Below are 14323 nucleotides of genomic sequence, written 5' to 3'. Positions count from 1 at the left end.
GGGGGCGGTAGATCACTGCCACATTTAGGTGAATGGGGTAGAAGAGGTGGATAGTGTGGACGTCAAAGGTGGAGAAGGTGAGGGAGGGCTCAGGTGGGATGACATGAAAGGTGCAGTTTGTGGAGAGACGTATGCCCACACCTCCACCCTGGCGACCATCAGGTCTGACTGTGTGGGTGAAGGAGAGGCCTCTGTAGGAGAGGGCAGCAGGGGAGGTGGTGTCAGAGTAGGAGAGCCAGGATTCACTGATGGCGAGAAGGTTAAAATAATGGGAGATGAAGAGGTCGTGGATAGCTAATACTCTTGTCTCCAACATGGCTGCCCCCAGCACAGGAGACATACTTAGCTGTTAGCACACAGCTTTAGCCAGCTTCTGTCTCTAACACACTATACTGTGTCACCACCAGAGGACCTTACAGCAGCGATCCCCGCCGCAGCGCCCGACTCTCCAGACCCTCGGCCCCCGGCCCTTGGCAGCCGCACATCCGTCCAGGAGGACCCACCGCCAGCAGCTCCCTGCCGCCGCAGCCGCGCCAACCAGCGGGACGGTAACCCGCGGGAGCACCCGCCGGAGGTAAGGCTCTGGGGCCTGACAGTACCCCCCCTTTTTAGGGTGGGCTCTGAACACCCTTGTGCTTTCATCGGATTCTTGGTATGAAAGGCCCGGACTAATCCTGGAGCGTGGATGTCCTCTTCAGAAACCCAGGACCTTTCCTCCAGTCCATATCCCTTCCAATCAATAAGATATTGGAGACGACCATATCTATTACGACAGTCAAGGATCCTATGCACTTCAAAATCTACTCCCTGAGCAGCTTGCACCTTGGGAGGTGTAGGGAGCGCAGCCCGAAAACGGTTAAGTATGAGAGGCTTCAGTAAGGAGATGTGAAATGCATTTGGGATCTTCAAGTACGGAGGCAACGTCACTTTTGTATGCTACTGGATTCAATACTTTTTCAACAGGATATGGTCCAATGAAGCCAGGGCAAATTTCTTGGAAGGGACCTTGAGTCTTAAGTTTCGAGTTAAAATCCAGACTTGATCACCCACTTTGAGACTAGGGACAGCCTGCTGTGTCCGATCTGCAAAAAAATTGTATTTATTGGATGTTTTAAGCAGAGCCTCATGAACTTGTTTCCACATCTTAGTGAATTGCTGAAGGGATAACTCTGCGGCAGGTACTTCAAGACCTGGAAGAGATTGGAAAGCAGGAACACGTGGATGAAGTCCATAATTCACATAAAAGGGTGTGGAATGGGTAGCGGAATGGAAGAGATTATTGTGAGCAAATTCAGCAAATGGAAGATAGTCCAGCCAATCATCCTGAGAATAAGACATGAAGAGTCATAGGAAAGTCTCTAAGTCTTGGTTCACTCTCTCAGTCTGGCCATCCGTTTGGGGATGGTATGCAGAGGAGAAACTTAATTCCATTCCAAGAGCTGAACTCAGTGCTCTCCAGAATTTAGCAACAAACTGAGGCCCTGGATCGGAAACTATCTCTTGTGGAAGTCCATGTAACCGGTAGATGTCTGATATAAAAAAATTTGATAGTTGTGGAGCGGATGGAAGACCTGTGAGTGGGACAAAGTGCTCCATTTTGGAAAATCGGTCCACAATGACCCAAATGGTGTTTCGTCCTCTGGAGACAGGTAGGTCAGTTATAAAATCCATGGAGATGTGTGCCCAGGGTTTTTGTGGAACCAATAGCGGATGAAGAAGACCCGATGGTGATCCTCTTGGACTTTTATGTTGGGCGCACTTTGGGCAGGCAGCTATGAATTCCAAAACATCCATCTTCAGATGAGGCCCCCAATAGGAGCGTTGGATGAACTTAAGAGTCTTGAGGTTACCTGCATGTCCCATACACGGTGAGGTATGAGCCTACATGAGCAGTCTTTTTCAGAGTTCTGGTGCAACTAAGGTTTTTCCCGGTGGATGAAGCGGAGTAGTACGAGATGCAGCAAAGGAGGCAGGATCTAGGATGAATTGTCTGTCCGGAAGATCTGTGGACTCATCTGAACTCAATGAACGAGAGAGTGCATCTGCTTTCCGATTAAGAGACCCTGGACAATAACTGAGCTTGAAAGAAAAATGTGAGAAGAACAGTGCCCACATGGCTTGCCATGGGTTTAAACATTGGGCGGTCTGAAGATATAAAAGATTTTTGTGATCTGTAGTTACTGAGATTGGGTGCTGAGCTCCTTCCAGCAAGTACCTCCACTCTTCAAAAGCAAGTTTTATGGCAAGCAATTCTTGTTCTCCAATGGCATAGTTTTGTTCTGCCAGAGAGAATCTTCTGGAAAAATAAGCACAAGGATGAGCTGTCTGATCCTCAAAGTACTGGGATAATACGGCCCCCACTCCTACTGAAGAAGCATCCACCTCCACCTGAAAAGGATGACTGAGATCAGGTTGCCGAAGGATATGAGCAGACATGAAGGCCTCTTTTAGAAACAAAAAGGCTTTTAGTGCCTCAGGTGGCCAAGCTGCAGAATTAGACCCTTTTCATGTTAATGCTGTTTCGGGGCAATGACGGAGGAATAATCTTTAATAAACTTCCTATAGAAATTGGCGAAGCCTAAAAAAACGCTGGATTCCCTTCAGAGTGGCAGGAAGGGTCCAATCTCAGATTGCTTGGACTTTGGGGGTCATTCCGAGTTGTTCGCTCGGTAAATTTTTTCACATCGCAGCGATTTTCCGCTTAGTGCGCATGCGCAATGTCCGCAGTGCGACTGCGCAAAGTATATTTGCTATGCAGTTAGGTTTTTTACTCACGGTTTTTTCTTCGTTCTGGTGATCGTAATGTGATTGACAGGAAGTGGGTGTTTCTGGGCGGAAACTGGCCGTTTTATGGGTGTGTGCGAAAAAACGCTACCGTTTCTGGGAAAAACGCGGGAGTGGCTGGAGAAACGGAGGAGTGTCTGGGCGAACGCTGGGTGTGTTTATGACGTCAAACCAGGAACGACAAGCACTGAACTGATCGCAGATGCCGAGTAAGTCTCGAGCTACTCAGAAACTGCACAGAGATGTCTCTTCGCTATATTGCGAATCTTTCGTTCGCAATTTTAAGAAGCTAAAATTCACTCCCAGTAGGCGGCGGCTTAGCGTGTGTAAAGCTGCTAAAAGCAGCTTGCGAGCGAACAACTCGGAATGAGGGCCCTAGGCAGGATCCATCTGTAATTCCCTCCTGGAAATGATGTAACCTAAAAAAGGGATGGAGGGAACCTCAAACGTGCACTTCTCCAGTTTACAAAAGAGTCGATTTTCCCTTAGACGCCTCAAGACTTCTCTGACTTGTTCCCGATGGACTTTCAGATCTTTGGGAAATATTAGAATATCATCTAGATACACAACCAGGTACTTATAGAGGAGATCTCGGAATAATTTGTTGACATAATTCTGGAAGACTGCTGGAGCATTGCATAAGCCAAAGGGCATCACCAGACATTCGTAATGCACGTCGCGAGTATTGAACGCAGTCTTCCACTCGTCTCCTGTGCGAATGCGTATAAGGTTATAAGCTCCCCGCAGATCCAATTTGGTGAAAATGGTACCCCCTTTACTCGGTCAAATAGTTCCGGAATCAAGGGCAAGGGGTATCTGTTCTTAACTGTAATTTCGTTGAGGCCCTGGTAGTCGATACAGAAAAAAGGGGAGAGATCCCTGTGGCGCAAAGAAGAAGTTACATGTACAGCCCAAACAAATAAATAAATAGTTTGATACAGTCCCTTGAGTCTTTGATCCTCCAAGATTGTCTTTCAACTCGTAGTACCTCAAATAGGAGAAAGACACTTAGTGTAACACCGTTATGACAGTTCACAGAACCAGTAATATGATAGGTATCACACTCACATTTGATTAAAATAATCAATGCTCATCATCCACCAAATTGAAAGTGATGACGTGGGGTATCTTCCTCCAATAGGATATGTAAAATAAACGGAAAAATATAGTGCAAAACTGTTTTTCATAAAAACATCAGATTTTTATTACCATGTTACTCACATTCTTAAAATATATAAAATATATAAAAGCATATATCCTCCAAAGGAGTAGTAGCCCACGCTGGGAAACAGCTGCCAAAACCGGTAAGTTCAGGATGGAAAAGTCGAAGTCCTCATTTGGGAGATATTTCAACAAAGTGCTGGTCCCACGGGAGTCATAGAAAACCACCTGCTTAACGCGTTTCGGACTTTAAGCGTCCTTCGTCAGAAGCATGGTGGTGAAGTACAATGTTGATCTATTTATACCTTGGTTAATTAGCAAAAGAACAACCCTAAAACGGCCTCCCACCCTCTGTGTTTCCGGGCGCCAAAAATAAAAAATTCAAACCACCGAATTGCATGTTAGCGGACGCGACGTCACTTCCGCTAACTAACAGGAAACAGCCTCTTGCGTTCCACTGCGTATCAAGAATCGGGAAGGAAGACTTATGGAGTCCCGCTACGTCACTTCCGGTCGTGGATCGGCCGCTTAATGCGTTCCACTGTACATATTGAATGCGGAAGAAGACTGAAGAGTAATAGCGGAGCTTCTCCATAGCAACGGGGTTTAAATAGACGGACGCTTCCAGTATCACAGACGGTGGGAGACCTAAAGACAAAAAATATATACAAATTGAAGCAACATATTGAACAAGATCCAGAGTTTACAAACGGGGGGGAAAAAAGAGAAAGAATAGGTGAAAGGATCATACGGCAAGAAAACTACAAGAAATGTTTTAACTCAAATTCCCCATTTAAGCCTCTGGGGACTAGAGTTTTAAGTTGGAAAATCCATTTCATCTCTGCTTTAGAGAGTCTTAGATCAACATCTCTGGATCTCCAACTGGCCTGAATCTGCTGAATACTCCAGAAGGATTTAATATAGCATTCCTTGGAATTATGTTTCTCCTTAAAATGTGCAGAGAGGGTATGAGAGTCAAGGCCCTTTTTAACATTATAAATATGTTCTGCTAAACTAGTTTTAAGATTTCTTGTAGTTTTTCCTATATATAATGGGTTACATGTACATTGCACCGCATACACCACATTCTTAGAGCAACAAGTGATGAAATCCTTTATCGGATAGACCTTTCCATTCACTGTAAAATCTTTAATTTTGGATGGATTATTTTTCGTAGTGGTTCTGCACATAAGACACAGTCCACAGCGATGGAAACCTTGTATTCTTAGACTGGTCCGTTTGTCTTCCTCTATGCTACTCCGAACTAATTTATTTTTAAGATTTGGGGCCCTTCTATAAATAAATGAAGGTTTATCAGGAAGTTCTTTTCCAATTACTGGGTCCTTCAAGAGTAACGACCAATTCCTTTTGATACAGTTTTCTATTTCCTTATGATTAGAACTATACCTACTAATAAAGGACCACATGTATCTATTTTGATTGGATTCAAAGGTTTGGTTTTTACATTTAAGTAATTCAGATCTACTGGTCTGGTTAATACGGTTCTCTGCTTTCTCTAATTCAATCATTCTGTAGCCCTTTTCTATAAATCTTGATTTAGTTTCTTTCATTAATGCTTGACAAACCTCTGGTTCAGAGCAGTTCCTCTTAATACGGCTAAATTGTCCGAAGGGAATCCCACTCAACCAGTTGTCATGATGAAGGCTGTCTCTATATATGTAACTATTACAATCTGTTGGCTTACGGTAATTTTTTGTATGGATCTCTCCATTTTTGATATAGATACACAAGTCTAAGAAAGTTATCTCGGTCTTGCTGAGCTGAAACGTCAGAGTAATATTAAACTCATTTTGATTTAAAGAGTTACAGAAAGTGATTAGATTATCATGAGAACCATTCCAGATGAACAGAACGTCATCAATAAACCTTTGCCATGATACCAGGCCCGCCCCCAGCTCACCGTTTTGCCAAACTGATCCCCCCTCCCAGTAGGACATGAAGAGGTTGGCATAGCTGGGGGCGAACCTGGTACCCATGGCGGTCCCAATTAATTGCATATAATAATTACCATCAAAAAGGAAATAGTTATTCTTTAAAATAAACTCTATTCCTTTCAGAATAAATCCCTTGGTTTCTAGATCTACATCACTTTGATCCAAAAAGAAAGACACAGCTTCCAGACCCTTTGCAGAGTCAATAATGGTATATAAAGTGCTGACGTCAGCACTACCCAAAATGTATTCTTCATCCCAATTTATATTATTCATTTTAGTCAGGACATCAGTCGTGTCTTTAAGATAAGCTTTGGTGTTTTTAACCAGAGGTTGTAAGAATCCATCAATTACAGCAGAAAGATTACTAGTGACACTGTTCGTCCCAGAGATTATAGGTCTTCCGGGGGGGTGTACGGGGTCTTTATGGATTTTTGGTAAAATATATATGGTGGGTATCGACGGATTTTTTATGTTAATAAAATCACATTCATTTTGTGTCAAAACCCCTTTTCCTACTGCGGAAGAAGTGAAATCAAGTAATTCTTTAATTATTCTATTTGTGGAATCAGTTTTTAATTTTTTATAAGTATTTCCAGAATTAAGTTGTTTGTAAATCTCTCCCATATATACCTCTCTATCCAACAAGACCACACTCCCCCCTTTATCAGCGGGCTTAATAATCAGGTTCTTATCCTCCTGAAGGTTTTTTAAAGCCACATGTTCCCTCTTAGTAAGATTACATCTTGGATGTTTCTTTGGAACAGATGTAAGTTCTTCTAACTCTTCACTAACAATTTTGTTAAAACACTCTATGAAACTTCCTTTACAGAAAGTAGGGTAAAAGGTTGATTTATTTTTATAAACTGGTCTAGCTGAGGCTTCAATATTCTCCTCAATATTACCAACATCTTTATTTAAAAAGAATTTTTTTTACAGTTATTTTACGTATGAATTTTTGAAGGTCAATATATGTGTCAAATGGGTCTGCTTTTATACTGGGGGCATATTTTAAGCCTTTCATCAAGACTCTCTCCTCATCTTCAGATAATTGTCTCTTACTAAGGTTGAAGATTTTCATCCTATCTCTCTCTGCTGAAGGTTCTATGGATTCTGCAATTAAGGGTTTGATTTTTGGGGGGGGGTTTTGGCCTCCTCTCTTTCCCCTTTTAGTTGGGGCTGATGTTTTCAGAACTTTCTTTTGTATCTGAAATCCCGCTCTGGAAAAGGGGAAGTTGGATTAGTTCCATTCCAATCATCCTGCAATGGTAAGTATCTATTATCAGTAGCTCTAATTTCTCTCTGGAACCGATCATGATTATACATTGTAGGTCCTTGACGTCTATCATTCCACACTTCCTCATTAGTATTATTTTTCCTCCATGTTTGTCTATCCATTGTTTGTCTATACCTCTTTCCCTCCCCATAATTATTTCTCCTTTTTTGTGTAGATCTTTGATATTTAGGGGTTTCTAAATCTCTGGATATTTTCATTGGTGCTTTTAAGGGCAGCACTTTTTCTTTGACACTGACATTTTTTTCAATACGTAAATCAGTAGGATCCTTATCACTCTGTACCTCTATTGCGTTTTTAGAGGCATTATGATCTCTATTATATTTACGAATCTTTCTATCTCTTAATCCTCTAGTTTCCTTATTAATTTTTCTCATAATTTCATCTTCAGCTCTTTTGAAATCTTCTAATTCTTTAAATGGTTCAATCAAAGTAAACAATTGGTTAATTTCATCGTTAACCAATTTGAGAGATCTCTTACGTTCTCTAAGAATTAAATCGATTAATTTATGTGAGCAATGATCAAGAGTCATTTGCCATTCATTCTGAAAACTAATGTCAGTACCATTGAAAGATGGGGGTTTTGATATTTGTAGGCCTTTAGGGATCAAATTATCAGTCTGATATTTATCTAGAGTGACAACCTCCCACCACAGCCTATTCTCTTTAAGCATTGCAAGTTACAATTTCTTACATATGCTATCTAAATCCTCATCACAACAGTTATCCTCAGTATTGGGAATTTGAAATAATTCTTTTACAGAGATATTTCTATTGTCACGGAAAGTAAATATGTTTGCAGCAAAGGTTTAGGTAAGAGGTGAGGGTAACAGAAGTGAAGAAGGAAAGCACCTTAACCACTGCGCAATACACTCCAAAATGCAGCCCAGGTAACTCTAGGTCCACCAAACCATTTACAGAGATACAGAAAAAAGGGGAGAGATCCCTGTGGCGCAAAGAAGAAGTTACATGTACAGCCCAAACAAATAAATAAATAGTTTGATACAGTCCCTTGAGTCTTTGATCCTCCAAGATTGTCTTTCAACTCGTAGTACCTCAAATAGGAGAAAGACACTTAGTGTAACACCGTTATGACAGTTCACAGAACCAGTAATATGATAGGTATCACACTCACATTTGATTAAAATAATCAATGCTCATCATCCACCAAATTGAAAGTGATGACGTGGGGTATCTTCCTCCAATAGGATATGTAAAATAAATGGAAAAATATAGTGCAAAACTGTTTTTCATAAAAACATCAGATTTTTATTACCATGTTACTCACATTCTTAAAATATATAAAAGCATATATCCTCCAAAGGAGTAGTAGCCCACGCTGGGAAACAGCTTCCAAAACCGGTAAGTTCAGGATGGAAAAGTCGAAGTCCTCATTTGGGAGATATTTCAACAAAGTGCTGGTCCCACGGGAGTCATAGAAAACCACCTGCTTAACGCGTTTCGGACTTTAAGCGTCCTTCGTCAGAAGCATGGTGGTGAAGTACAATGTTGATCTATTTATACCTTGGTTAATTAGCAAATGAACAACCCTAAAACGGCCTCCCACCCTCTGTGTTTCCGGGCGCCAAAAAGAAAAAATTCAAACCACCGAATTGCATGTTAGCGGACGCGACGTCACTTCCGCTAACTAACAGGAAACAGCTTCTTGCGTTCCACTGCATATCAAGAATCGGGAAGGAAGACTTATGGAGTCCCGCTACGTCACTTCCGGTCGGTGGATCGGCCGCTTAATGCGTTCCACTGTACATATTGAATGCGGAAGAAGACTGAAGAGTAATAGCGGAGCTTCTCCATAGCAACGGGGTTTAAATAGACGGATGCTTCCAGTATCACAGACGGTGGGAGACCTAAAGACAAAAAATATATACAAATTGAAGCAACATATTGAACAAGATCCAGAGTTTACAAATGGGGGGGAAAAAAAGAGAAAGAATAGGTGAAAGGATCATACGGCAAGAAAACAATTGGAGGAAGATACCCCACGTCATCACTTTCAATTTGGTGGATGATGAGCATTGATTATTTTAATCAAATGTGAGTGTGATACCTATCATATTACTGGTTCTGTGAACTGTCATAACGGTGTTACACTAAGTGTCTTTCTCCTATTTGAGGTACTACGAGATGAAAGACAATCTTGGAGGATCAAAGACTCAAGGGACTGTATCAAACTATTTATTTATTTGTTTGGGCTGTACATGTAACTTCTTCTTTGCGCCACAGGGATCTCTCCCCTTTTTTCTGTATCTCTGTAAATGGTTTGGTGGACCTAGAGTTACCTGGGCTGCATTTTGGAGTGTATTGCGCAGTGGTTAAGGTGCTTTCCTTCTTCACTCCCGGTAGTCGATGCAAGGCCGTAGGCCTCTGTACTTCTTCTTAACAAAAAAAAAACCCTGCCCCGGCTGGAGAAGAGGAAGGGCGAAGGAACCCTTTGGCCAAATTCTCCTGTATATACTCAGACATCGCTTGGGTTTCCGGAAGAGATAAAGGGTACGTTTGGCCTGTGGGAGGTGTTTTACTAGGCAGTAAATCGATAGGGCAATACTGAGGATAACTGTTGTGATGAGGATTTAGATAGCATATGTAAGAAATTGTAACTTGCAATGCTTAAAGAGAATAGGCTGTGGTGGGAGGTTGTCACTCTAGATAAATATCAGACTGATAATTTGATCCCTAAAGGCCTACAAATATCAAAACCCCCATCTTTCAATGGTACTGACATTAGTTTTCAGAATGAATGGCAAATGACTCTTGATCATTGCTCACATAAATTAATCGATTTAATTCTTAGAGAACGTAAGAGATCTCTCAAATTGGTTAACGATGAAATTAACCAATTGTTTACTTTGATTGAACCATTTAAAGAATTAGAAGATTTCAAAAGAGCTGAAGATGAAATTATGAGAAAAATTAATAAGGAAACTAGAGGATTAAGAGATAGAAAGATTCGTAAATATAATAGAGATCATAATGCCTCTAAAAACGCAATAGAGGTACAGAGTGATAAGGATCCTACTGATTTACGTATTGAAAAAAATGTCAGTGTCAAAGAAAAAGTGCTGCCCTTAAAAGCACCAATGAAAATATCCAGAGATTTAGAAACCCCTAAATATCAAAGATCTACACAAAAAAGGAGAAATAATTATGGGGAGGGAAAGAGGTATAGACAAACAATGGATAGACAAACATGGAGGAAAAATAATACTAATGAGGAAGTGTGGAATGATAGACGTCAAGGACCTACAATGTATAATCATGATCGGTTCCAGAGAGAAATTAGAGCTACTGATAATAGATACTTACCATTGCAGGTGTTACACTAAGTGTCTTTCTCCTATTTGAGGTACTACGAGATGAAAGACAATCTTGGAGGATCAAAGACTCAAGGGACTGTATCAAACTATTTATTTATTTGTTTGGGCTGTACATGTAACTTCTTCTTTGCGCCACAGGGATCTCTCCCCTTTTTTCTGTATCTCTGTAAATGGTTTGGTGGACCTAGAGTTACCTGGGCTGCATTTTGGAGTGTATTGCGCAGTGGTTAAGGTGCTTTCCTTCTTCACTCCCGGTAGTCGATGCAAGGCCGTAGGCCTCTGTACTTCTTCTTAACAAAAAAAAAACCCTGCCCCGGCTGGAGAAGAGGAAGGGCGAAGGAACCCTTTGGCCAAATTCTCCTGTATATACTCAGACATCGCTTGGGTTTCCGGAAGAGATAAAGGGTACGTTTGGCCTGTGGGAGGTGTTTTACTAGGCAGTAAATCGATAGGGCAGTCCCAACTTCGGTGGGGAGGCAAGGTATCCGCCCCTTGCTTACTGAACACTTCCAGAAAGGGCTGATAGGCATCTGGGAGCTCAGTGGAGTGTAGGGTAAAGAGTGGCTTGATGGTGGATAAACAGCTTTGAGAACACGACTCCCCCCAGGTGAGTACATCCATAGTTTGCCAATCCAAGCGGGGGTTGTGCTCCTGCAACCACGGGAATCCTAGGATTATTTTTTGAGAGGCTTTGGGAATTACCAGGAAAGAGACAACTTCAGAATGGAGAATACCAACTTTCATCTTCAGTGGAACTGTACGGTGGGTGATGATCCCTTCAGGGATATAACTTCCGTCAACCCCGGTGATAGAGATAGCTCACTCCAAACGAGTGGTTGGTATTTCAAACTGTCGGACTAAGGCGGAAGTAATGAAACTTTCTGCAGCTCCAGAATCCAAAAGTGCTGTAACATGAAGGGAGGTAGAGGGAAGCAGTGTCGGACTGGGGCATGTAGGGCCCACCGGGGAAATGCAGTGGTAGGGGCCCATGTTAGGGGTGTGGCCGGTCTGCAGAGGGGCTGTGGCCTGTCACTTCATTGGTTTGACTAACCATTAGAGAGTGCAATGTCTGGGCCCCTTAATAAATATATACAGTACATTCAGCTGCTACATGCATGATAATGTACCAGATGAATAACAGCAATGCACTGTAGAAAATACACCATAGTCCAGTATAAGGTAACATATGTATAATGTATAATTCAAGTGCACAGTCTGGAACCTGATCCTTAGAGCAGGAAGTGGGCCCCCAGGCAGTGGGGCCCACCGTTGGTTTCCCCTGTACCCCTGTGGGCCAGTCCAAGCCTGGAGGGAAGTTCCAGACATACAGCCAATAGTGATTCCTTCCTGGTAAATTGGTTGGGGAATGCTCCTAGCTTAACCTCTCCTGCGTAAGCTAGGAGCGGGAGTTTCCTGGTCGTTGAATACAAGACTTAACAAAGTGGTCGGCCGCCCCACAATACATGCAGAGGTTGCCCTGTCTGCGGCTTTGACGTTCCTCATTGGTTAGACAAGAGCAGTTGACCTGCATGTGTTCTTCAGTAGATGGTGAGGATGGTCTAGGAGTGAGACAGCACCGGGGTTTGAGTCGCTCGAACCTTGATCTCTCAAGACAGCGCTCCTTGTATCTTAGATCAATCTTGTTACATAAAGAAATAAGCTGATCGAGCTTAACTGGCACATCCTGAGTGACCAGGTCATCTTTAATTTTGTTGCAGAGACCGTTCCAAAAGGCGGCAATGAGAGCCTCTTCATTCCAGCCAACTTCGGAAAACAGAGTACGGAATTGGATCACGTACTGGGAGACGGAATGGGTTCCCTGAGGCAGATGCAGAATCTCCAAAGAGGCAGAGGTGGTCCGGCCTGGCTCGTCAAAGGTTTTACGAAAAGTTGCCACGAATTCTGGGTAATTCGAGAGTATGGGATCAGTTCTCTCCCATAAGGGTGAAGCCCAATCCAGAGCTGGTCCGGTCAGAAGTGAAATGATGTATGCGATTTTGGTCCGATCAGACGGAAAGTTAGCTGACTGAAGCTCAAACTGGATCTCGCATTGATTGAGGAACCCTCGGCATTGCTTTGGACTACCGTCAAATTTACTGGGTGGCGGTAGTTGTAAATGAGGAACTGGAATCGACACTAGAGAATTAGATGCTGGCGGATTGGAAGCTGGAACTGGAGTCCGAGATGTGGAAATGGCTGTGTGAAGAGAATCAAAACAAGTGGACATATTCTGAATGAACTGTACAATCTGTGCCTGCATTGCCTCCTGTTTATTTAGACGACACAGAATATCCACAGAGGCATCGCCCCCGGTAGCCTGCTCACTTGCCGGATGCATTGGGCCAGTGCTTATTGTCACGCTCGGCGTAAATTGGGGTTCCAACAACCGAGTTTTGGCTGAAGGGACAGCTACCTGTGAGGAGAATAAACAAGGTGGCAGAATGTAATTCCTCCTCAACGGGTAGAAGCCAAACTAAGTGTTAACGTTGGCCGGAGGGCGCAAAGAACAGGAGGACTTCATAGGAAGATAACTGGAGTTTTAATGAATAATCAGGCTGTACACGAATATTGGAGAAATTGAAGAAGCTGGAAGAATTAGAGTCTATGGTTAAATGACTTGAAGAGTGAAGCTGAAGAACTCCGGTAAAGAAGAACTGAAGTCTGTGTTTTATTATTAAAAGACAAGGCTGAAGAACTTGGACTTTGAAGAAATGAAGACTGGTTTGTGATTGAAAGACGAGGCTGAAGAACTTGGACTTTGAAGGAATGAAGACTGTGGTTTGTGATTGAAAGACGAAGCTGAAGAACTTGGACTTTGAAGAAATGAAGACGTCTGCGGGAACCGTCGTTAGCACCTGGAGCTCCTCTACGGCAACAGACTTAAACAGCAGGACTGCAGCAGCGTTTAGGTAACCGATGGATGAGAGCAACCAGGACCAGGGAACCAGAAGTAACCTGGGAGCACAGAGCTGGAGAACCTTTCACAAGGAGGTAACTTGAAGCACTGGCACTCTCCCTCTGAGCCAGCCCCCTCTTGTAAGGGGAGAACACGCAGGATTGGCTGGACACAGATTGGGAACTTCATTGGTAATACTCTGGTCTCCAACATGGCTGCCCCCAGTACAGGAGACATACTTAGCTGTTAGCACACAGCTTTAGCCAGCTTCTGTCTCTGACACACTATACTGTGTCACCACCAGAGGACCTTGCCGCAGCGCCCAATTCTCCAGACCATCGGCCCCCGGCCCATGGTAGTCGCACATCCGTCCAGGGGGACCCGCCGCCAGCAGCTCCCTGTCGCAGCAGCCGCGCCTACCAGCGGGACGGTAACCCGCGGGAGCACACGCCGGAGGTAAGGCTCTGGAGCCTGATACACAGTAGTGCCACACATAATGCCTGCAGTAGTGTCCCTTACAGTAATGCCCACAGTAGTAGTGCCACATATAATGCCCACAGTAGTAGTGCCACATAATGCCCACAGTATTAGTTCCCCTTACACTAACGCCCACAGTAGTAGTGCCACATATCATGCCAACAGTAGTAGTGTCCATTACACTAACACCCACAGCATTAGTGTCCCTTACAAATAATGCTTACAGTAGTAGTGCCCCTTATACATAATGCCCATAGCAGTAGTACCTCTTACACATACCACTCACAATAGTAGTACCGCACATAATGCCTACAGTAGCAGTGCCTCTTACACTAAAACCCACAGTACTAGTGTGACACAATGCCCACAGTAGTGCTTGCTTGGAGACACCAGGAAAGGAAGAAATCTCTGGCTCAAAAAAGTC

Source organism: Pseudophryne corroboree, chromosome 1, assembly GCF_028390025.1.
Source record: "Pseudophryne corroboree isolate aPseCor3 chromosome 1, aPseCor3.hap2, whole genome shotgun sequence".
Taxonomy (NCBI): domain Eukaryota; kingdom Metazoa; phylum Chordata; class Amphibia; order Anura; family Myobatrachidae; genus Pseudophryne; species Pseudophryne corroboree.
Note: the sequence above shows the minus strand (reverse complement) of the source record.